The sequence below is a fragment of the Pseudophryne corroboree genome, chromosome 7 (genome assembly GCF_028390025.1).
Source record: "Pseudophryne corroboree isolate aPseCor3 chromosome 7, aPseCor3.hap2, whole genome shotgun sequence".
Taxonomy (NCBI): domain Eukaryota; kingdom Metazoa; phylum Chordata; class Amphibia; order Anura; family Myobatrachidae; genus Pseudophryne; species Pseudophryne corroboree.
The window spans coordinates 379,427,394-379,453,505 of NC_086450.1; the positions used below are offsets into that span (position 1 = coordinate 379,427,394).

General features: G+C 45.7%; 1 protein-coding gene and 1 pseudogene across 4 annotated transcripts in view; both read right to left on the minus strand.

The window, feature by feature from the left end:
* Window positions 1-26,112, minus strand: part of C7H7orf50 (chromosome 7 C7orf50 homolog) — a 671,077-nt gene that overhangs the window by 243,181 nt on the left and 401,784 nt on the right. The window lies entirely within an intron of this gene.
* On the minus strand, window positions 22,634-22,752 carry LOC134946176 (5S ribosomal RNA; annotated as a pseudogene).

A 26,112-nucleotide genomic window follows, 5' to 3' on the forward strand; every position in this document is an offset into this window, starting at 1 on the left:
CCCTGGCGGTTTATGTACGCTACTGCTGCTATGTTGTCCGACTGAATCCAGACGGGCCGATTGCAAAGAAGATGTTCCGCTTCCAGAAGGCCGTTGTGAATGGCCCTTAACTCCAGAACGTTTATGTGTAGACACATTTCCTGGCTTGACCATTTTCCCTGGAAACTTTCCTCCTGCGTGACTGCTCCCCAGCCTCGGAGACTCGCATCCGTGGTCTCTACGATCCAGTCCTGGACCCCGAACCTGCATACCTCTAGGAGGTGAGAGCTGCACAGCCACCACAGGAGTGAGATTCTGGTCTTGGAGGACAGGGTTATCCTTCGGTGCATGAGCAGATGGGACACGGACCACTTGTCCAATAGGTCCCACTGAAACACTCTGGCATGGAATCTGCCAAACTGAATGGCCTCGTAGGCCGCCACCATCTTCCCCAGCAACCTAGTGCATTGATGGATCGATACTCTTGCTGGTTTCAGAATTTGTTTGACCAGGTTCTGAATTTCCAGAGCCTTTTCTACTGGAAGAAAAACTCTCTGTAATTCTGTGTCCAGAATCATTCCCAAAAACGACAGCCGTGTCGTCGGAACCAACTGCGATTTTGGCAAGTTTAGGAGCCAACCATGTTGCTGCAGAATTGTCAGGGAGAGCGTAATGTTCTGCAGTAATTGGTCCCTGGATCTCGCCTTTATCAGGAGATCGTCAAAGTACGGGATAATTGTGACTCCTTGTTTGCGCAGGAGAACCATCATTCTGGCCATTACTTTGGTGAAAACCCTCGGAGCCGTGGACAGACCGAACGGCAACATCTGACATTGGTAATGACAATCCTGAACTGCAAACCTCAGGTAAGCCTGATGTGGAGTATAAATGGAAACATGTAAGTAGGCATCCTTTATGTCTACCGACACCATGAAATCCCCCTCCTCCAGACTGGAGATCACAGCCCGGAGAGATTCCATTTTGAATTTGAATTTTCTCAGGTAAAAATTGAGGGATTTGAGGTTCAGGATTGGTCTGACTGAGCCGTCTGGCTTCGGGACCACGAACAGGCTCGAATAAAAGCAATCTCCCTGCTGCGACGGGGGAACCTTGACAATGACTTGATTGTGACACAATTTTTGTATTGCGGCACATACCACTTCCCTGTCTGGAAGAGAAGCTGGTAAGGCTGATTTGAAAAATCGGTGAGGGGGACGTCTTGAAACTCCAGTTTGTACCCTTGGGACACTATTTCTAAAACCCATGTGTCCAGGCCCGAACGAGCCCAAAACTGACTGAAGAGCCTGAGACGTGCCCCCACCGGTGCTGACTCCCGCAGAGGAGCCCCAGCGTCATGCGGTGGACTTGGCAGAAGCCGGGGAGGACTTTTGCTCTTAGGAACCGGCCACGGCCGGTGATCGCTTACCCTTTCCTCTAGTAGCAAGGAAGGAAGACCCCCGGCCTTTTCTGTATTTATAGGGTCGAAAGGACTGCATCTGATATTGGTGTTCTTTCTTTTGTGGTGCAGGCACATAAGGTAAAAATGATGACTTACCCGCGGTAGCTGTAGATACCAACTCGGCGAGGCCGTCACCAAACAATACACCACCTTTATACGGTAGAGACTCCATAGCTTTCTTGGAGTCAGCATCAGCATTCCATTGATGAATCCACAATGCTCTCCTAACTGAGACGGCCATGGCATTGGCCCGTGAACCCAAGAGGCCAATATCTCTCACAGCTTGCTTTAGGTAGACTGCAGCGTCCCTGATATGACCTAGTGTCAGAAGAATGCTATCCCTTATCCAGGGTATCCCATTCAGATGACAGGTTATCTGCCCATTTTTCGATAGCACAACTCACCCACGCAGATGCAATGGTCTGAGTAGCGTACCCGTGGAGATATAAATGGATTTCAATGTATTTTCCTGCCTACGATCCGCAGGATCCTTTAGGGCTGCCGTGTCAGAGGACGGAAGAGACACTTTTTAGGACAGCCGTGATAAAGCTTTGTCCGCAATGGGGGGGTGTCCCTATCACCAGATGGAAACGGATACGCCACTACAATCCTTTTGGGAATCTGAAACTTTTTGTCAGGATTTTCCCAAACCTTTTCACAAAGCGCGTTCAGTTCATGAGAGGGAGGAAATGTTACCTCAGGTTTCTTCCCTTTATACATACAGACCCTAGTATCAGGAACAGTAGGGTCCTCAGTGATATGTAATACATCTTTTATAGCCACAATCATGTACTGAATGCTCTTTGCCAGTTTTGGATCCAATCTGGCATCACTATAGTCGACACTTGAGTCAGTGTCCGTGTCGGTATCTGTGTCTGCCAGCTGGGCAAATGAACGTTTTTGTGACCCCGAAGGGGTCTGGACTTGAAACAACACATCCGCTACGGATTTCATCCAAGCCTGGTTCTGAGACTCAGATTTATCCAATCTTTTATTAATCAGAGCCACATTTGCATTCAAAGCACTCAAAACATTCACCCAATCCGGTATCGGCGGTGCAAACAGGGTCACTCCCACAGCCTTTTGTGTCCCTAACACAGTCTCCTCCTGGGAAGAGCACTCCGCCTCAGACATGCCGACACACGTGCACCCACCACACGTAGATACACTGGGCCTACAGGGGACAGACTTACAGTAAAGCCTGTCAGAGAGACACAGAGGGAGATATAGCCAGCTCACACCCCAGCGCTCAAAACCCGGTCTGAACACTACAGACAATGTCCCAGACCTGCAGCGCTTTTATCGGTATCCGGACTCCAGGTCGACAGCACAAAGGTCGACACCAATTGGTCGACACACCTTAGGTCGACATGGACAACAGGTCGACAGGAACAAGGTCGACATGGAAAAAGGTCGACATGAGTTTTTCACAATTTTTTTCTTTTTTTTAACCTTTTCATACTTAACGATCCACGTGGACTACGATTGGAACGGTAAAGTGTGCCGAGCGAAGCGGTAGCGGAGCGAAGGCACCATGCCCGAAACATGGCGAGCGAACGCGGTGCACTAATTGGGCTTCCCGGTCACTCTACGAAGAAAACGACACCAAAAAAACATAAAAAACTCATGTCGACCTTTTTCCATGTCGAACTTGTTCCTGTCAACCTTTTGTCCATGTCGACCTAAGGTGTGTCGACAAATTGGCGTCGACCTAAGGTGTGTCGACCTTTGTGCTGTCGACCCTCAGCCCCAGACCCCTTTTATCAACTAATATAATACACCAAAATCGCTGTGCCCCCCCCCCCCCTGTTTTGCACCGTTACTTGTACAGCAGTGTGAGGAAGAAACAGCTTGTGAAGAGAAAATGGCACAGGGCTGTGTGCTGTGAGGGCTAAGCCACGCCCCCGTACTGGCGCGCTTCAGACCCGCTCATTTTTAAAAGTTTTTACCCTGGCGGGGGTCCGGACAGTGCCCAGGCACTTGGTCCGCTGTTGCCAGATGGATATATGAGGTGCACATGCTGCCGAGGCACCCCCCCCCCCCCCGCCCTGCAGTGCTGTTGTGTGTGGGAGCATGGTGCGCATGAACCCCTAGGCGTACCTAGTGTTCCAAACCCTCAGGAGCTAATGGTGTCCTGTAGCCAAAGAAGCAGAGCCTTTACACTCACAGAAGTAGGTCTGACTTCTCTCCCCTAAGTCTCACGAAGCAAGGAGACTGTTGCCAGCAGTGCTCCCTGAAAATAAAAAACCTAACAAAGTCTTTTCAGAGAAACTCAGTAGAGCTCCTCAGTGTGCATCCAGTCTGCCTGGGCACAGATTCTAAACTGGAGTCTGGAGGAGGGGCATAGAGGGAGGAGCCAGTTCACACCCTTTTGAAAGTCTTAAAGTGCCCATGTCTCCTGTGGATCCCGTCTATACCCCATGGTTCTTGAAGTGTCCCCAGCATCCTCTAGGACGTATGAGAAATTTTTTTTTAAATACAGTACAAGGAATAAATGCAACGCTATGTAAGAGATTCCATACTGTAAAACAGGAAGCAGTCAGCATGTCAACATTCATAATGAATGCTATTCTTGAGATGGTAGTGCTTTTACAATTCAATGGCGGCTTTCCGATGGCAGCTGTCATTGAACAGTGTTGAAGCCATTCGATGTTAAAACACAGGTTGAGTCTCCCATATCCAGAATGCTTGGGACCAGAAGTCCCATTTAAAAAATGTTGTGTACTGAACAAAGCTTGTCTACATACACAAAATTAATTTAGGTTTCACATACACCTACACAGCCTGAAGGTAATTTTATACAATATTTTTAATATTGCAAGCTTTGTGTACATTGATACATCATAAATCAAAGGTTGCACTATCTCAGTCATGCTAAAAACATCTGTACTTTGGAATATTCCGTATTTTGGAACTCTGGATATGGGCGACTCAACCTGTACAGCTAAACTCAGCTGTTTAACACATACTTGCCTACTCTCCCAGAAGTTGCAACAGATTCATGATTTTTTGGTTAGTCCCTGCACCGACAGAAGAGTAGGCAAACCTCCTGCATCCAACACACTTCCTAGTGAAGCAGGCTGGTAGGGGAGAAAGTCACTGAAACAGTCACACATCGCAACATTTAGTCCGGCACAATACCTGTGGACACACCAATCGCGGCAGTTTTCTCAGGATGGGGGCGGGTCCTAATGATGTGTAAGCCTCTCCCAGAGAGGAGGCAGAAAATGTAGGCTAGTATGGTTTAACATTGAGGTCGGCCGCAGGTCATTACTATACATTCGCAAACATGGCTTGTTTGCGAACCGCAGAGCTGGCTCCTATGGGGTACAAGGCATGAACCAATAAAGGGAAGCTGTTACAATACCGCTAGTCGGGATCCCGGACGTCACAATGCCGACGCCGGAATCCTGGCTACACAGGCTTTTCTCCCTCTATGGGTGTCCGCGACACCCACAGAGGGAAAATAGAATATAACCTGTGCTAGCGCTCGCCCAGCTGCCGACACACAACGGTGGCCGGGATCCCGCTGTCAGTATACTGATGGCCGGAATGCCGCCTGACTGTTTTTATACCGATCCCCCAATAAATGCAAACACTTCAATCTTAACATTTAATTGAGTTTTCAATATATAATGCACTGCTTTACACTTACAGCGCTTTCCTTTAGTCTGTCTCCAAGAGCAACACATTCACAGATTTAATGCAGTTACTGCCAAAAGCGTCTACATTTCTTTGTGCAAGAAAATAAGATTTTACTCACCGGTAAATCTATTTCTCGTAGTCCGTAGTGGATGCTGGGAACTCCGTAAGGACCATGGGGAATAGACGGGCTCCGCAGGAGACTGGGCACTCTATAAGAAAGATTTGGTACTATCTGGTGTGCACTGGCTCCTCCCTCTATGCCCCTCCTCCAGACCTCAGTTAGGATACTGTGCCCGGAAGAGCTGACACAATAAGGAAGGATTTTGAATCCAGGGTAAGACTCATACCAGCCACACAAATCACACCGTATAACTCGTGATACTATACCCAGTTAACAGTATGAAATATAACAGAGCCTCTCAACAGATGGCTCAACAATAACCCTTTAGTTAGGCAATAACTATATACAAGTATTGCAGACAATCCGCACTTGGGATGGGCGCCCAGCATCCACTACGGACTACGAGAAATAGATTTACCGGTGAGTAAAATCTTATTTTCTCTGACGTCCTAGTGGATGCTGGGAACTCCGTAAGGACCATGGGGATTATACCAAAGCTCCCAAACGGGCGGGAGAGTGCGGATGACTCTGCAGCACCGAATGAGAGAACTCCAGGTCCTCCTCAGCCAGGGTATCAAATTTGTAGAATTTAGCAAACGTGTTTGCCCCTGACCAAGTTGCAGCTCGGCAAGCTGTAAAGCAGAGACCCCTCGGGCAGCTGCCCAAGATGAGCCCCCTTCCTCGTGGAATGGGCTTTCACTGATTTAGGATGCGGCAATCCAGCCGCAGAATGCTCCAGCTGAATTGTGCTACAAATTCAGCGAGCAATAGTCTGCTTAGAAGCAGGAGCACCTATTTTGTTGGGTACCTACAGGATAAGAAGCGAGTCAGTTTTCCTGACTCCAGCCGTCCTGGAAATATAATTTTTTTAAGGCCCTGACTACGTCCAGTAACTTGGAATCTTCCAAGTCCTTAGTAGCCGCAGGCACTGCAATAGGTTGGTTCAAGTGAAAAGCTGATACCACCTTAGGGAGAAACTGGGGACGAGTCCTCAATTCTGCCCTATCCATATGGAAAATCAGATAAGGGCTTTTACATGACAAGGCGCCAATTTTGACACACGCCTGGCCGACGCTAAGGCCAACAGCATGACCACTTTCCATGTGAGATACTTTAGCTCCACGGTCTTAAGTGGCTCAAACCAGTGGGACTTCAGGAACCCCAAGACCATGTTAAGATCCCAAAGTGCCACTGGTGGCACAAAAGGGGGCTGAATATGCAGCACTCCCTTAACAAACGTCTGAACCTCAGGCAGTGAAGCCAGTTCCTTTTGCCAAGGCCAATAACATGACCACTTTTTACGTGAGATATTTCAGATCCACAGTTTTAAGTGGCTCAAACCAATGTGATTTCAGGAAACTCAACACCACGTTGAGATCCCACGGTGCCACAGGAGGCACAAAAGGGTGCTGAATATGTAGCACTCCCTTTACAAAAGTCTGAACTTCAGGCAGTGAAGCCAGTTCTTTCTGGAAGAAAATCGACAGAGCCGAAATCTGGACCTTAATGGAACCCAATTTTAGGCCCATAGTCACTCCCGACTGTAGGAAGTGCAGAAAACGACCCAGCTGAAATTCCTCTGTTGGGGTCTTCCTGGCCTCACACCACGCAACATATTTTCGCCAAATACGGTGATAATGGTTTGCGGTTACATCTTTCCTGGCTTTTATCAGCGTAGGAATGACTTCCTCCGGAATGCCCTTTTGCTTTAGGATCCGGAATTCAACCGCCATGCCGTCCAACGCAGCCGCTGTAAGTCTTGGAACAGACAGGGCCCCTGCTGTAGCAGATCCTGTCTGAGCGGTAGAGGCCATGGGTCCTCTGATATTATTTCTGTAAGTTCTGGGTACCAAGCTCTTCTTGGCCCATCCGGAACCACGAGTATCGTTCTTCCTCCTCGTTTTCTTATTATTCTCAGTACCCTTGGTATGAGAGGCAGAGGAGGGAATACATGAACCGACTGGTACACCCACGATGTCACTAGAGCGTCCACAGCTATTGCCTGAGGGTCCCTTGACCTGGCGCAATATCTAGTTTTTTGTTTAGGCGGGACGCCATCATGTCCACCTGTGGCCTTTCCCAACGGTTTACCAACAGTTGGAAGACTTCTGGATGAAGTCCCCACTCTCCCGGGTGTCGGTCGTGTCTGCTGAGGAAGCCTGCTTCCCAGTTGTCCACTCCCGGAATGAACACTGCTGACAGTGCTAAGACGTGATTTTCCGCCCATCGGAGAATCCTTGTGGCTTCTGCCATCGCCATCCTGCTTCTTGTGTCGCCCTGTCGGTTTACATGGGCGACTGCCGTGATGTTGTCTGATTGGATCAGTACCGGCTGGTTTTGAAGCAGAGGCCTTGCCAGACTTAGGGCATTGTAAATGGCCCTCAATTCCAGAATATTTATGTGTAGGGACGACTCCTGACTTGACCAAAGTCCTTGGAAGTTTCTTCCCTGTGTGACTGCCCCCCAGCCTTGAAGGCTGGCATCCGTGGTTACCAGGACCCTGTCCTGTATGCCGAATCTGCGGCCCTCTTGAAGATGAGCACTCTGCAGCCACCACAGTAGAGATACCCTGGTCCTTGGAGACAGGGTTATCAGCCTATGCATCTGAAGATGCGATCCCGACCACTTGTTCAAGAGGTCCCACTAAAAGGTTCTTGTATGGAACCTGCCGAATGGAATTTTGCTTCGTAAGAAGCTACCATTTTTCCCAGGACTCGTGTGCAGTGATGCACCGATACCTGTTTTGGTTTCAGGAGGTCTCTGACTAGAGATGACAGCTCCTTGGCTTTCTCCTGCAGGAGAAACACTTTTTTCTGTTCTGTGTCCAGAACCATCCCCAGGAACAGTAGGTGTGCGGTAGGAACCAGCTGTGACTTTGGAATGTATAGAATCCATCCGTGCTGTTGTAGTACTTCCCGAGATAGTGCTACTCCGACCAACAACTGCTCCTTGGACCTCGCCTTTATAAGGAGATCATCCAAGTACGGGATAATTAAAACTCCCTTTTTTCGAAGGAGTATCATCATTTCTGCCATTACCTTGGTAAAGACCCTCGGTGCCGTGGACAGTCCAAACGGCAGTGTTTGGAATTGGTAATGGCAATCCTGTACCACAAATCTGAGGTACTCCTGATGAGGATGGTAAATGGGGACATGTAGGTAAGCATCCTTGATGTCCAGGGATACCATGTAATCCCCCTCCTCCAGGCTTGCAATAACCGCCCTGAGCGATTCCATCCTGAACTTGAATTTGTATGTGTTCAAGGATTTCAAATTTAAAATGGGTCTCACCGAACCGTCCGGTTTCGGTACCACAACCAGTGTGGAATAGTAACCCCGTCCTTGTTGAAGTAGGGGCACCTTGACTATCACCTGCTGGGAATACAGCTTGTGAATTGCCTCTAGCACAGCCTCCCTGCCTGAGGGAGTTGTCGTCAAGGCAGATTTGAGGAAACGGCGGGGGGGAGACGCCTCGAATTCCAGCTTGTACCCCTGAGATACTACTTGAAATGGATCCAGGGATCCACCTGTGAGCGAGCCCACTGATCGCTGACATTTTTGAGGTGGCCCCCCACCGTACCTGGTTACGCCTGTGGAGCCCCCGCGTCATGCGGTGGACTCAGAGGAAGCGGGGGAAGAATTTTGATTCTGGGAACTGGCTGACTGGTGCAGCTTTTTCCCTCTTCCCTCGTCTCTGTGCAGAAAGGAAGCGCCGTTGACCCGCTTGCTTTTCTGAAGCCGAAAGGACTGTACCTGATAATACAGTACTTTTCTTAGGCTGTGAGGAAACCTGAGGTAAAAAATTTTCATCCCAGCTGTTGCTGTGGATACAAGGTCCCAGAGACCATCCCCAAACAATTCCTCACCCTTATAAGGCTCTATATGCCTTTTAAAGTCAGTATCACCTGTCCAGTGTCGGGTCTCTAATACCCTCCTGACAGAATGGACATTGCAATAATTCTGGATGCCAGCCGGCAAAATATCCCTCTGTGCATCCCTCATATATAAGACGACGTCTTATGTTCGCAAAATAGTATCCCTGTTTGAAAGGGTTACAGACCACGCTGCAGCAGCACTATCTGCAGGTCTCAGTCTAGTACCTGAGTGTGTAAATACAGACTTCAGGATAGCCTCCTGCTATTTATCAGCAGGTACCTTCAAAGTGGCCGTATCCTAAGACGGCAGTGGCACCATTTTTTGACAAACGTGTGAGCGCCTTATCCACCCTAGGGGATATCTCCCAGCGTAACTTATCCTCTGACGGGAAAGGGTACGCCATCAGTAACTTTTTAGAAATTACCAGTTTCTTATCGGGGGAACCCACGCTTTTTCACACCTCATTCACTCATTTGATGGGGGAACAAAACACTGCCTGCTTTTTCTCCCCACACATAAAACCCTTTTTTGTTTTTAGTGGTACTTGGGGTAATGTCAGAAATGTGTAACACATTTTTTATTGCCGGGATCATGTAACGGATGTTCCTAGTGGATTGTGTATATGTCTCAACATCGTCGACACTGGAGTCAGACTCCGTGTCGACATCTGTGTCTGCCATCTGAGGGAGCGGGCGTTTTTAAGCCCCTGATGGCCTTTGAGACGCCTGGGCAGGCGCGGGCTGAAAAGCCGGCTGTCCCATAGCTGTTACGTCATCCAGCCTTTATGTAAGGAGTTGACACTGTCGGTTAATACCTTCCACCTATCCATCCACTCTGGTGTCGGCCCACAGGGGGCGACATCTCATTTATCGGCATCTGCTCCGCCTCCACATAAGCCTCCTCATCAAACATGTCGACACAGCCGTACCGACACACCGCACACACACAGGGAATGCTCTGACTGAGGACAGGACCCCACACAGCCCTTTGGGGAGACAGAGAGAGAGTATGCCAGCACACACCGGAGCGCTATATAATGTAGGGATAAACACTATCACTGAGTGAATTTTCCCCAATAGCTGCTTGTATAAACAATATTGCGCCTAAATTTAGTGCCCCCCCCTCTCTTTTTAACCCTTTGAGCCTGAAAACTACAGGGGAGAGCCTGGGGAGCTGTCTTCCAGCTACATTGTGAAGAGAAAATGGCGCCGGTGTGCTGAGGGAGATGGCTCCGCCCCTTTTTCGGCTGACTTTTCTCCCGCTTTTTTCTGTATTCTGGCAGGGGTAATTACCACATATATAGCCTCTGGGGCTATATATTGTGGCTATTTTGCCAGCCAAGGTGTTTTTATTGCTGCTCAGGGCGACCCCCCCAGAGCCCTGCACCCTCAGTGACCGGAGTGTGAAGTGTGTATGAGGAGCAATGGCGCACAGCTGCAGTGCTGTGCGCTACCTTGGTGAAGACTGAAGTCTTCTGCCGCCGATTTTCCGTACCATCTTCATGCTTCTGGCTCTGTAAGGGGGACGGCGGCGCGGCTCCGGGAACGAACACCAAGGACGGGTCCTGCGGTCGATCCCTCTGGAGCTAATGGTGTCCAGTAGCCTAAGAAGCCCAAGCTAGCTGCATGCAGGTAGGTTCGCTTCTTCTCCCCTTAGTCCCTCGTTGCAGTGAGCCTGTTGCCAGCAGGTCTCACTGTAAAATAAAAAAACTAATTTAAACTTTCTTTCTAGAAGCTCAGGAGAGCTCCTAGTGTGCAACCAGCTCGGGCCGGGCACAGAAATCTAACTGAGGTCTGGAGGAGGGGCATAGAGGGAGGAGCCAGTGCACACCAGATAGTACCAAATCTTTCTTATAGAGTGCCCAGTCTCCTGCGGAGCCCGTCTATTCCCCATGGTCCTTACGGAGTTCCCAGCATCCACTAGGACGTCAGAGAAAAGAAAAAAAAAGATGTTTTCCTACTGTGACAACACTATGGCCACACACGCCATGACATAATAGCCGTGCTTACATTGGGCATGTATGACTAACTTATCCAAACAGCACCGGTTCTTACCTATCAAAATCTGCTCCAACCAAATTTATGCTGGCAGGACAGAAAACATGCGGGGACAGGAGGCGCTCATAGCTTGGCCGGAGGACTTAATGACAGTAAAGCAATGTGTGTGGTCATAATAATATGCCAACAGCATTATTAGTTACAGGATTCTCATTTGCTTCCACATGGTGGGCCAGGAAAGGGCAATGTTATGTAATCTGTCATACAGATTTTAACTATATCATTTGTGGGATTTTCAAGTTTAATGCCACTGACTATATTTGCAAGATAAAAGGCCAGATGAGTATATTTACTGCAGACATTAATTATCCTGAGAACTTCAGAGGCTCTATTGTGTGACAGTTCCTTCAATGTGGTCTGTCTTATGTATTAAACACATGCATCTGTGCCCCTGCATAATAAATGCACACTGAAATGTAATCAGGATCAAACGAAAAAATGCAAATAACACCAACTTTAATGCAAACACGCCGGAAAAATAACAGGGGCCCTACAAGCTACTATGACTAATTTAAACATACTGTAGTCTACATGTGAAGCCATATTTTTAAAAGTAAAATGATACTTTCCCTGCAGTCTTCAGATGTCAGTCAGACAGCAGAGAACAGACAGACGTCTCAGGAGAGTATAACGGCTGCAATCTATGGGATTTCCACTGGGTAGATTTCCTCCGCCCAGACAAAAAATACCACACCCGGACCACCATGACTGTACCACCACAAATAGTGGGAAAGGGCTAGATACCGCCGATACGGTCTCAACCACAAATTCAAGTACAATTTTAGACACATTTTATCAAAAAGTATCTATTTTATTTTTGGCAGCTTCTTGGCAAGACTAAAATACACACAAATAGAACAAACCTAGCACTGTACTCAGTTATAACAAAAACAAACAAAAATATAACAACCTATCAGGGCTGGTACATACTGTCAGAAATTGTGCTCAAGAGGATTACTGTTCATCATATAATAAAATGTAGAACAAAATGCTCCTCAGCTAGTGTGTATTGACTATCATATGGTGTACACACACTCTGGAAAAGCACTGATGAATTCGGATACAGGAAAATGGAAATGAAATAAGAGGGGTGCAAAGTCAGCAAAGGTGCTTAACAGAACGAAAAAGTGATTAAATGTACAAAACTGTGCAAAAGTGTAGAAAAAAATGCTGCAAAGTAAGAATGCTTTCAAAAATAGAAGTGTTAATAGTTTATTTTTATCAATTAACAAAATGCAAAGTGAATAAACAGAAGAGAAATGTAAATCAAATCAATATTTCAATATCTAAATCAAACCACCCTTCAAAACAGCATCAATTCTTCTAGGTACACTTTCACACAGTTTTTGAAGGAACTCGGCAGAGAGGTTGTTCTAAACATCTTGGAGATTTATCCACAGATTTCTGTGGATGTAGGTGTTACAGCCCGTGACATTCATTGGTTACCTCAGCACATGTGGTTAATATAAGTACCAGCAAGGTAATTCTTTCCCCAACTATGTGCTACCCAATTTGAGAAGACATTTATCTCTACACCATAAACATGACTAGTTTTAGCAAAGGAAAATTACATGCTCATGTCAAAGTCAGAAAAATATCTCTATGCACACTACCATATTTGCACCTCACACAGGTCCGTGCTGCGCATGCGTACGCTCTCCCGTACGTGCGCATACTCACAGTCGCGGGCACCCGCAGGCGCACGGTATGCGTATTTACGGTAGAGTTTGTGTGATCGTAGCGTGCGACTCAATCATTACATATTTTCACTATATAATATATTTTTTAGATCATGGTCCCTTTGATAGATTCTGAAAGTTTGGTTAATATAGAATGTTCATGAACAGAGAAATCCCTCTTTGTTTGATACGAAGGGTCAGACAGGAGTAATACAGTGGTGTTTAGTATCCATCGGAAGAATATTTAATTAGAAATATTCCGGTGTTGGTTTGAAGCAGATCAATCGCTCGTGCGAATAGTTATGGACATAAGAAGTTTATGAACATTTACTTTATTTGCACTTTATTACCCATGCGGCGGGAAACCCAGTTTCCCTCCCACCTGAGCTGTTGGAAATAGTCACAGCCCACCTGTATGAATCAACCTATGACCTTTTGTTATAATGCGAGGAGGAATTCCTGTGTCCAATGAACAATGAGATTGTAGGGACCATTGAATTGCATTGTGTGTGGGGCATAAATAGACAAGCCGATCACATCCAGCTCTCACTCTTCAACGGTTATCATTGCTGAAAATCGGGAGCTGGATGTCCAGAGGCGCATGCGATCGTTTCCTTTGTGCGTAAGTTTTTCTCCGTAATCATACTGTTTCTCTCTTGTTATTATGGGCCATATCTTTCTCTCTCTTCTCTTTCTCTCATTTTTCTCTTAAACTTAATTGTATTGTATTTACTGTGTAGTTACCTGGTTAGTTAGTCTATGTTATATTGTAGTGTATGATTTGTATTTGTATTAATTCTTTTGCAAGTATATCATTCAAAATATATATATATTAGGCGTTGGACCCTAAGCCCAGGTATCTGTGTATTTCTTATAGAGTTAAGTATTCCCAGAGCGTCGGTGACGCTCAAACTGCTTTTAAGCTAGTAAGGTTATACTGTGTTGCATTTACACCATATCACTACACAAAGGGTTTACTGCATAATACACTGTTTATGGTTTAGATATAAAGGTTTTACATTGTGAGCGTATGCGCCGCTGGTGATCTCCTCGTGGTCTCGAGCGGTCGCATCGCTATAGCGAATCATTACGGTATTCGGCAGCCAATAGCGTGCCTGCCAGTGATCTCTTGGCCGTGAGCGAACGTAACGCTTGAGCGTCTCGACCACGGCTAAGCGATTGTTACGCAACGTGCGTACCCTTACGGTACTTCATACGTAGTTAGCGTACAGTGTTCTTAGACCTCATAAAGGGTATTATATAAGATAAATAATCTGCTTTAACAATTGCGGGCTCGTCCTGTCCTTCACATATCTGCACTAGGTAATTACAGCAGACATTATCCAGCAGCAAAGGGCGGGAGATCATATTCCTCGTAGTGCTGTTTGGATAAGCGTCTGCTTCTCTTAGTAAAGGGTGCTGAAGGAATCCGGGAACCGGAGGTAAGAACAACACGCTAGTCTCTTTTAAAACTGTTTATTTTTCTGTCTTGCGTACACACGCACGCATATCTGCATTTCTTTTCATTCGTGTATTTTCGTACATCACTCTCCTGTTTGCTATTATATAGTTGATAAACGTGCTAAGAGAGATTTGCCGCTATTTCAAAGTGTAAAAGTAAAGGTAATATAGTTAAAGTATAGACAAACACACAGCTCTGCCTGAGAGACAAGGCGAAGTCAGTGTGGTGCGCGGTAGATGATCAAGGATCATCTACATTGATAAACGTATAAATTGTGTTACGGTGGATCTTTATTTTGCGTACACGTGTCTCTAACAAAGGACTGAGACTTGCGTACGCAAACCAAAGGCCGACGCACGCAGCGTATATCACGCAGCGGAGCGTCCGGGTACACCCACGTAACTCAAATCACAAGTTTTTTTTCGCTTCTCAACGCGATAAATAGCGCAACGCGGTAAATAACGCAAGGCGATAAATCGCACAAATTTATTTTAAATTCGAAATTTAAATTAATAGATCCTTCTCCTAATTTGTAACACATCTGGTCTAAAGAGAAATTTCTGCGCAGAAATAGAAATAGAAACAAAAGTGTACATGTGGTGAGTGAGTGTGTTGTATACAATTTTACAGGTTGAACCACAAGAAAAGTCGAGTTCTCGTGAGGTACATGCGTGTAAGTGACGTACATGGTGGCTAGGGAGGCATCCCTGGTTAAAACATACAATTTGAGCATTAGAGTGTAGCAGACCAGGAGGTCATACTGTAACAGACCAGGAGGTCATAGCAGACCAACAGGTTCAGGTACAGCAGACAAGGAAGTCCGCTATACAGTCCACAGGCACAACACCAAGAAAGGGTTGGTGCAACACCCATATAGGCCATACAAGCTCTAGCTGAAGGAATTCGCAGCCGCAATTTTCGATTCCACTGGTCGCTCCGTACATAAGATTAGTTGCTTATGTGCTGAACGATTGTACCGCACGTAATTGTGTACATTAGTAAACCTGACCGGTACTATTTGTGTACGAAGGTCATAAACGCTATTTGTACATTCTAACGTGATTTGTGTAATTTTTTTTATTTTAAGGGAAGTTCGCTGCTCACTCAGGAACTATCCAACAACCAATAGTTACTGGAAAGAGTAAGTGTTCTTCGGATCACCCTCACAGGTTCCAGTAAATAGAGGTTCAGGTCGCAGGGGCCCTGGGTCGAGTACGCCAGCACCATATCGGTATGATCAGGTCGTATTGGTCGGCGTGGGCGAGTGAGTGGGGTACTCGGTAAACCGCCACCGTCAGACTATTTTGAACATTTTGGTTTGCGTAAGGGTTGGCTGAATAAAGCAACACCTTCGAACTATGGGGGCCACTTGTTCAGGTAGGGGGCGATCAACCTCGGTTCGGGTTGATTCAGTGAACCGACCAGTCGGGTCGGCAAGATACGTGATGTGTGAAAAATACGGTTCACACACGGAGGTTTTATGTGATGAATGGGAGAGAATGACGGTACATGACGGGGAGAAATTCCCAAGAGTAGGTAGCTTCAGCACAGAAGTGTTAACGAATTTAAGGAGAAGGATATGTCTCATTAAATCAACAAAGAGACGAATCAAGCATTATGATTATTTGCAGTTGTGGCAACAGGAGGGTGACATACAGAGAGGATTGGCTCAGGCGGCGGGATCTGGCTCAATCAGAAAACTGATAGCCACGGCCCCACCGCCACCATATATATCGGGAGAGAAATTGGTTGAGGAGAATGACGCACTAAGGTGTAACACACAAACACTTAGCAACTGTGTAAATGTTAAAGATAATGTTAACCAATTAACCAATGCAAGTATTAACCCGTGCAAGTTGTACCCTGTTTTGAACTTTCCTCAGGAGTGTGATCAAGAAGACGAATCGCAACAATTTCAGCGCTCTCTCTAGCAGCCACCATAGCAGAGACCACAGTAGGCACAGCTCCACCCACGAGATTAGTAACAAGGGCCCCTAGCGGAGGGATAGGTGAGGTCGTATCTACAGGTAAGTACGGCACCATACACTATGCTGAAGCCATTTCACCACAGGCTGTAGAACCCACACAGAGTGATATTGTTAGAGTTAATCCTGTTAGGGTAATAGCTGTTCCAAATGGGAAAACTGACACATCAGGAGTCACCCCTGTGAGGAACATTGCCATGTATAGCCCATTTTCCAGAATGGAATTAAGGACCATAGTGTCTGAATTCCCTGACCCTAGAAAAGACTTAGTTGCCAGCCAAAAATACATCAGAGACCTAGGTAACACTGTAGAGCCCAACAACAAAGACTGGCAGATATTGCTGAGAGCATGTTTACCCTCCAATGTTGACGCAACTCAATTTTTAGCTGACTGTGGATTAGATCAGGATGTACCTCTTACAGATGTATACAACAAAGACAATGTAAAAAGAATAAGCTTACAGTTAAAGGAGTATTTCCCAGCCGTAGTTAAATGGAACAAAATATTCTCCATTAAACAGAAGGAGTCAGAAACAGCTGCAGAGTATTTTCACAGAGCATTATCAGAAATGGCAAAATACACAGGCATAGAGGACATTAAAACAAACATAAACCATCGAGAAGTAGCAGTATCGGTACTGATGGATGGTTTAAAAGAATCATTAAAGACTAGGGTACAGACCACACAACCATGTTGGCGAGGTCTGTCTGTGGCTACTTTGAGAGAGGCTGCTATTGATCACGATAGGAACATCACCAGACACAGGGAACAACAAAGTGATAAGTTAATGGCAGTAAGTATACAGGCCCTGACCACAAAACAGCCTGTGTTAACATCACCAAACCCTGTGGGTAAGTCAAATATGGTAACATGTTATTTTTGTCACAAACAGGGACACTTTGCACGAGACTGTAGATCGAGAAATGTACAAAAATCTTATCAACCCCCTAGACAACGACACGACACACGACATTGGGAGCAGGGTCCGCAGAAACGGAGTTATGAGCCACATGCAGGGGAAACAAAAAGATACCCCCCAAACAGAGATTGGCAAACCTCTGGTAGTTCCCAGCTAACTCCCTCACAAGTAGTTGCTGCCAGCGGGATTCAGGGAGGTCACCATACCCAATAGGGGTGTGGCCATACCTGTAATCTGCAGTCAGTAAAATTGATTGCAAGCCTTGGAAGTGAACCAGAAATTGCAATCAATGTAGCTGGTAAATCATTAAACTTTCTTGTAGACACAGGGGCGGCCAAATCAGTGATAAATTCGGCAGTGGGCATGAGAACCACTGGTAAGACAATTCCAGCCATAGGGGTAACGGGAGTAGTCCAGCACTACCCTGTTAGCAAACCAGCCGAGATTACAGTAGGGCCGTTACATACCAAGCATTCCTTTTTGCTGGCTGCATCGGCACCGACCAATCTCCTGGGTAGAGACTTAATATGTAAAATGGGGTGCGTCATTTATTGTACTCCTGAAGGTGTATTCTTGGACATACCTGAGAATCACGCTCAGGAAGTACGAGACATGTTAGACTCCCCGTCAAAATTAATGTCACATACCATTATGACAAATAGGACTCCCTCCCAAGTAGAAGAAATGACATCTCAGATACCAGAGTCACTTTGGACAAAAGATGGACAGGACACTGGATTAATGGCAAACGTAGCTCCGGTAGTTGTACAAGTAAAAGATGGTAGGATAGCTCCAAAAATCCCACAGTACCCTCTGAAGCCAGAGGTGGAGTTAGGAGTTTATCCCGTAATAGAGCGCTTGCTACAACAGGGCATTCTGGTAAGAACGTCCAGCACTGCCAATAGTCCCATCTTCCCTGTTAAAAAGAGTGGGGGGAGGGGTTACCGGTTAGTGCAGGATCTAAGGGGGATTAACAAAATAGTTGAGAGTCAGTTCCCCGTAGTGCCAAATCCAGCTGTCATCCTAATGCAAATCCCTCCCACTGCGAAATTTTTCACTGTTATTGACCTCTGCTCCGCTTTCCTTTCGGTACCTCTGCACCCTGACAGTCAATATTTGTTTGCATTTACATACAGAGGAGTCCAATACACATGGACTCGATTACCACAAGGATTCATAGATAGCCCAAGTATATTTTCTCAGGCTTTGCATGATTGTTTACAGTCTTTCCAACCAGTGAGTGGATCAGTATTAATACAGTACGTGGATGATCTACTACTGTGTTCTGATTCATTGGAAGCATCCCTGAAGGATACGAAACAGCTCCTGTTTCATCTTTCAGACACAGGACACAAGGTTTCCAAAGACAAGTTGCAATTATGCCAAACTAAGGTAAAATATTTGGGACACTGTTTAACACAAGGACTGAGACACCTGACCGCTGATAGAATTCAAGCAATTAGAGACATGACTCTGCCACAAACCCAGCAACAGATCAGAACATTTTTAGGAATGTGTGGGTATTGCCGTAACTGGATCCCAGGGTTTTCCATCCTAGCGTTACCCTTGCAGGAAATGGTCTCCTCAAACAAACCTGATCGGATTTCGCATACAGACGAGTCTGAGACAGCATTTGAGAGACTTAAACAGTGCCTAACGCAGGCACCAGCATTAGGTATGCCGGACTATGGGAAACCCTTTGAACTATACGGAACAGAAAGTGCTGGTTGCGCGGCAGGTGTACTAACCCAAAAGCACGGTGATGCCAGCAGGCCGGTAGCATACTACAGCGCTCAGCTAGATACGGTAGCGCGATCCCTCCCCACATGCTTGCGAAGCGTTGCTGCGATAGCATTGCTAGTAACGAAAAGCGAAGACGTCGTGCTAGGTCACAACCTCACAATTCATACACCACATGCAGTGTCAGCCTTGTTAAATTCTGCCCAAACCAGACACGTCTCATCAGCGCGGTTTACAAGATGGGAATTGGCACTAATGGCCCCCGTAAACATCACCATAAGGAGATGCAGTGCATTAAATCCTGCAACATATCTCCCAGGTGTGCCTGGACAGGCACAAAGGGTGGAGGATGAGAGTGGTGGGGAAGGAGGATTTAATACAAAGGAAGACACTCATGATTGTATGGAATATTTGACCCAAAATTTTACCGCAAGGCCTGACATCAGTGACAACCCACTGGAAGATGTAGAACTTACGTTCTACACGGACGGTAGTTGTCATAGACAGTCAGACTCGGGAGACTTGTGTACTGGATACGCAGTCGTAGATGACCAAGGCACCATAGAAGCGGAACCGCTAGGCCCACCTCACTCAGCCCAGGTTGCTGAACTGGTCGCCCTAACCAGAGCATGTGAATTGGCTAAGGGCAAATCAGCCAATATCTACACCGATTCTAGATATGCATTCGGGGTAGTCCATGATTTCGGAGCCCTATGGCGCCTCAGAAATTTCATGACGGCAGCTGGTACACCGGTAGCGCATGCAGCTCATATAAAAAGGCTTCTAACAGCGATACAGGAACCCGACAGAGTGGCTGTTATCAAATGTAAAGCACACACATATAGCCAAGACCCAATATCACTTGGTAACAGCCGAGCAGACGAAGCGGCTAAATTAGCAGCTGGTACCCCCAGACAGACAGACACCACACAACTGATGGTATTTAATACCATCAACACACAGAAGTTGTGTGAGATGCAAAATTTGTGTTCCACACAGGAAAAGGCAGTCTGGAAGGCAAAGGGATATGGCCAGGAGTCCTCAGGACTCTGGACGGATGGACAAGGTAAACCGGTGGCCCCCAGAGCATACCTTCCATGTTTAGCTGAGGCAGCTCACGGGCTGACTCATCTGGGCAGGGAAGGGATGTGCAAGTTGGTAAGAGCATATTGGTGTGCCCCAGGATTTTCATCTCATGCGAGTAAAAGAGCAATGTCATGCCTTACCTGTCTGAGAAAGAACATCGGAAAAACAATACCAACAGAACCATCCCATATCCCACCTGCCGGCGGCCCTTTCCAGGTAATACAGATTGACTTTATTCAATTACCCCCTTGTCGAAATTTGAAATATGTACTTGTTTGTATAGATGTTTTCTCAAATTGGGTCGAAGCATTTCCGGCGGCCACAAATACCGCTATGTTTACTGCTAAGAAAATTGTGCAGGAATTTGTATGTAGATATGGTATCCCTAGAATAATCGAGAGTGATAGGGGTACCCATTTTACAGGTGATGTCTTTCAAGGAATGTGTAAATTGATGGGAATTGATAGCAAGCTGCACACTCCATACCGTCCACAGGCGAGTGCGAAAGTGGAAAGAGTGAACAGCACTATTAAAAATAAACTGAGTAAAGTGATGGCAGAGACAGGATTGACATGGCCAGAAGCTTTACCCATTGTACTATACAGCATCAGAACCACTCCCAGGTCCCCTCTTAATCTGTCTCCCTTTGAAATCTTGTTTGGTCGACAACCGCATATTATGATTAACCCTCAGGATGATTTGAAGTGTAACAATGAAGTGACTGTAAAATACTTGATTAACATGAGTAAACAGTTAAGGAATCAAAATGATAATCTGAAGTTAGTGATTCCTGACTTACCAGATAGTAATTGTCATGACATTGAACCTGGGGATTATGTAATGATACGGAATTTTCTACGCTCAGGTTGCCTTATTGACAGATGGGAAGGACCATACCAGGTCTTATTGACTAGCACTACAGCATTGAAGGTTGCTGAGAGAGAGACTTGGGTTCATTCGTCCCACTGTAAAAAGGTTGCTGATCCAGAGAGGTCCCGTGATAAGGAACAGACGGTAGAGGTTGTATCACTAGAGTGTCTGTTCCAGGAGGACTAAGGCGGCACCTGAGCATCGAGAACCACAAGATCAAAAGCAGTTGTCGATCCCCTGTTCCCTTTTATTGTTTTTCTCCACTTCCCATCCCTTCTCCCTCAAATTATTTTTCCCCCCTTCTCATTCTTCTTCGTTTCCTCCTACAAGATGGACTTGCCCCAAGAGACTGTGATCCGGATTTTCCTGTTGACCATGATGTTGACCAGAGCAGTCTGTTCCGGCGAGAGTACCATGGAGTTCGAGAGAGGTTCTGGAATGGGTTCTGATGACAGAAATGGAGGCGTAGTTTCCGAGAACAACATAATCAACAAGCAAAGGCGAGTATCAGAAAACGATCCGATAGCATTGACCATAGAAGGAATTGTGAAGGATTGTTAGCTGAAGAAAACTGTATCTGTCGGCTCTGTAACAATGTCATTGAGGATGGGTGCATAAAGAAATGCCAATCCAGTTTTAATATCCATATGGACCGGCATCCCTTGAGTGACTATCACTCTTTAGTGGGTAGTGTGTTAAATAAAACAGATTGTTGGGTATGTTCTCAAGTACCTCAAGGTCATAGCAAATCAGGGCTAGTACCATTTCCTTTAACGTTAGGGGAGGTACTTGAGTTAAGTGGTGGGAGACCGGTGGACAGGAGGTTTAATATCTCCAGCCCTCCTAGTTTGAAGCTCCACCAATACCATGTGGATAGGTCCCTATTATGTTTTAACATCTCCAATCCCCGAAAGCCGGGAAATTGGGAAGTGTCATGGAGTAATCAAACCATGACCTTTTCACACAGAGCAGATAGAATGCCTACAGATACAGAGCTTATACGCCACATAGCCAGTAGAGGAAAATCTTTCCGGTATAGGTATACCACAAATTAGATATGATTCCGCACCGGTTCTGAGCTTTCAAGAAAAATAGTAACAATAATGGAGTACCAGAATGACGTATAATGTGTACGAATAATTCGTTTTTTGATGAATAAGTCTGGTGGTGCACCCAGAGTCAGGGGCGAACTAGGAAGAAAAGGAATTACAGAAGACTCTTGTGTGGGTGCACTCTTGTTTTAAATTGTTAATAAAAGTTATGTTTTAACATTTTCATACTATCTCATAATTGCTAGAAAAAAATCCACACTTTTATAATCCACTACAATTAATTAAACAAACTATATTGTTACCCATGTAGACCACCAACATCTATGAGAGGTGTCACCTCTATTTGATGGGTCTATTGGAATTTTTATCTCACAAAAAAAAAAAAAAATTGGAAATGTTCTGGTTAGTCTATGTTATTAGACTTCAGGAGGGATGTAGACACTCAGGCTCTACACCCTGATCCTATCTCACCAGCACAAGCTCAGCTTGTATTAATAGGACCTCCAAGGGTCATTGATCCGAAGTATTATCAGGAGTATAGATCCTTATTCGCATTAGCAAATGTCAGATCTGTGACATGTCAAGGAAGACGGTACTTGGAGAGAGTTAAAGTTTAAGTGACACAGGTCAGATAGATGAGCAGAAAGAGATGATTGAAGAAAATGTGGTGATCCTGCTGTTGGTTTCGAGTCGAGAAGGTCACGAATTACAACACCGGGTATTCTCTGGGGGTCACCCTCACAGATACTGACCCAGCCCACCACCGTTTTGCTTCCAAGATCGGACGAGATCGGGCTCTGTCGGTGGGGTATGGTAGTAATTCCTTGGGCCTTCTATAGCCGACTTACCAATGAGAGTGCACCTAAGGAAGATTCGGGAGAGAGAGAGAGCAAATAAGGGCGGATCTGCTGTCCATGTTAGGCACAGGGTAACCTGTGGATCATGGATGAGAGTCCGCAGATATATGGAGAGGAATAAAGGTATAGAAAGAAGAAAGAAAGCTTGATGTCAAGACAAAATGCTGTCAGAAATTGACAGTGATAAATACACATAAAATCAGGTAACTGAGAATATCAGGTTATATTCAGTAATTACTAGAGATGAGCGGATTCGGTTTTACTCGGTTTTACTCGGTTCTCAAAACCGAATCTTATTGGCTATCCAAAACACGTGACATCCGTGAGCCAATTAGATGCCGTTTTGAGAACCGAGTAAAACCGAGTAAAACCGAACCCGCTCATCTCTAGTAATTACTCTATTGACGGAAAATAGAGATAACGAGTAATGGAAAAGAGAGATTGATACACAGCCCCTGAGGGGTACTCGTCATCACACTTATTCACACCTATACTACAAAGGGCAAATACACAAATACTATGTATACCATATCACATAACTGGTGAAATAAGAAAAATAGCGGTGTGATAATCCTGCCTGGATTCCTAGATGAACCTGATTGGGTCTGATTAGTATCTTATATAGAGCTACAGAGCTATAACATCAAGCATTAGTATACAGGTGTTTCAAGTGATCCACAATCTCGGATGTGTATAGGGGGTATCCCTGTTTACAGTATAATCGAGAGTGGGGGTAGACAGGCCCCTGGGATGCTGACTTATAAAATGCTTAGACAAGTGTCATTATTAATTCTGTACTCAATGCTATCTAGACAAGGTTACTAAAATAATATAATAACAATAAGTAGTTGGGATAATATTGCTGAAACACGTAGCAATAACAATTTAAGAGAAAAAAGGAAAAACAAGGGAGGGGGGGGGGGGGGGAAATGGTGAGGAAAATGTATAGTAACAATCACTGCCCAGATCCCTGGGCTGCCCTGATGACAAAGGGGGCATGTCGGATTGCTGCCTGGGTATGTGGGATCAAAATAAAGAATCAATCCCAGAAGAAACAAAAAAAATATATAGAAAAGTGTACCGGTCCCTGCCCAGGTCCCTGGGTCAGTCACTAAACAACGGGATGCAAAATTCCACTACTTCAGTCCTTGGTTAATGTTGAAGTGATTCATGCTGGGATGCTGGGATAGGTCATGCTGAAATGCTGGAAAACGCGTTTCACCCGTCCTGCGGGCTTGTTCACTTCCAATGCTGCTGATATGATGTGGTGATATGGGTTTAAATACCCATATGGGTGGCTGTTAGCCAATAGCTGCAATGTGGTTAATTGCTAAAATCGTCCTTGGACCTCCGCTGTGCTCAGCGGAAGTGACGTAATTTTCAGGTTGCTAGGCAACCTATGCATTGTGTTGTGGCGAAATTGAGGCATAGGAAAGGGGAAAGAGTATAACTCTACTCATTAATATACCTGTTATTAGGGTATCCTCGTTTGTGCAAAAGGTTAATATGCAGAGATGGCCGCTTAGCTATTGAACGATGTCGCTATCACCAGGCCCTGCCGCGCCACGTCATATCCGATGAATACTTCCGGCGTCATGTTGCCTGGATACGGGGCGTCCTAGGCTGCTTCAGGTGACGTCACTTTCATTCCAGGGCTCGATTAGGACGTCGGGGTTAGCGCGTCCCGTTGCTCGGCAACCGAGCATATGCGGGACGTTCAGTCTGATCAGCGAGTGGGACTGCGTTAGAGCTCCCACGAGCCGATCTGTTGATTGATAGTTGGAACTAGGTCTACATTAGTTCTAGACAGTGTTTAAAAATTAATTTATTATTTTTTTTTTATTTTTTTTACATTTTTTATTTTTTTGTGTATATTTTGATATTATTTATATCCTGCCCTAAATAGATTTAGTTATTTTACGCAGACTGACCATGTCTGCTGGATGAGATAGGGCAGCTGAATTATTTATAAATGGACCCAAACCGGGTGTATGCTAAAAAACGAGAGAGAGAGAGGGGCAGTGACTGAGAACTTATTAATTAATAGCTTGATATGTGAACCCAAATGATGAAATAAGGATGCCTATATTCGAAAAGGTTATAATAATAATACAAATGAGAAAGAGGCCATAATTAGTTGTGGGTTGTGTGGGACCAGAACGGCTGGGGAATTTGGATAAGGGTGAGGGGTCCTAGGGGTGCTTGAGTGGGAACAAGTGTGTGTGTGAGAAGATGTAGTGTTAAGGGTGATATGAGGTGTATGTCCTTAGATTAAGGCTGAATGAACAGGTTAATAATTGGAATGGGGTGAATACGGTGATGAGGGTGGGAATGGGTGTAGGCATCGTATGTGAATAAAAAGTGTGGTAAGCGTGTCACAGAGACAAAAATAAGTGTGGGTTGGACATCACACCCATTAGTCCATGGGTGAGGATATGGTGAGTGGAAGGTGTGGTAATAGTGTGAACTTGTGTCCAGGGACATAGATAGATGTGGGGTTAGACATCACACCCATTAATTCTTGGGTGTGGGCATGGTGAATGAGCCTAAGGGGAGGGGGGGGGGGTTGTTAGTTAGGGGAAGAGGGGATAGGATGAGTGAACCCTATGGTGCATTAAACCTTCTTAAATCCGTGCCCAGTGTATTATAAACAAGTCATGGTGAAGTGAGTAAATACATGTGTAGGACATGATGCGGATATAAATGGTGAAAGGAAAAGAGGGGGGAGGAAAAAGGAAATGTGGAGGGGAAAATAATCGGTCTACTATTTGATCACCGGTGCCGGATTATTTATTTGATCACTGGTGCCGGGTTATAAGGCGGGGGAAGGGAAAGAGGAATACAAGGGAAAATAGCCGGTCTGCTGGTGGGTCACCAGTACCTGGTTGTCGGGAATAATCTGGTGAATGCTGGTCATAAGTTATACTGTGAGAAAAGGGGGGGGGGGGGGGGGGTGGGGGGGGGGGGGGAGGGCAGGCGGGTAACATAAGAAGACAAGGTGGTGATTATAGGCGTTAGACCGTAGGTCTTGATTGTTTAAAGTCAGGTCATAATTCAAAGAAAAGCACTGTAATTTATGCTTTCATTGAGGCCCATTGGTTTGTAAGTGTTTAATTTAAATATCCACTCTGTCTCTTTCTTTAGTAGTTCTTTGGTCAAATCCCCTCCTCTAATCCCTAAATGGACTTGTTCCAGGCCGAATACTCTGAGGTCTTTTTGGAAATCTGTATGACAGGTGTGAAAGTGTCTAGCAACCGATGTCAGTTTTCTCATTCGTGAGATCAAGAGATTCGCAAGTTCGTGTTAAATTGTTTAACTGGTAGCA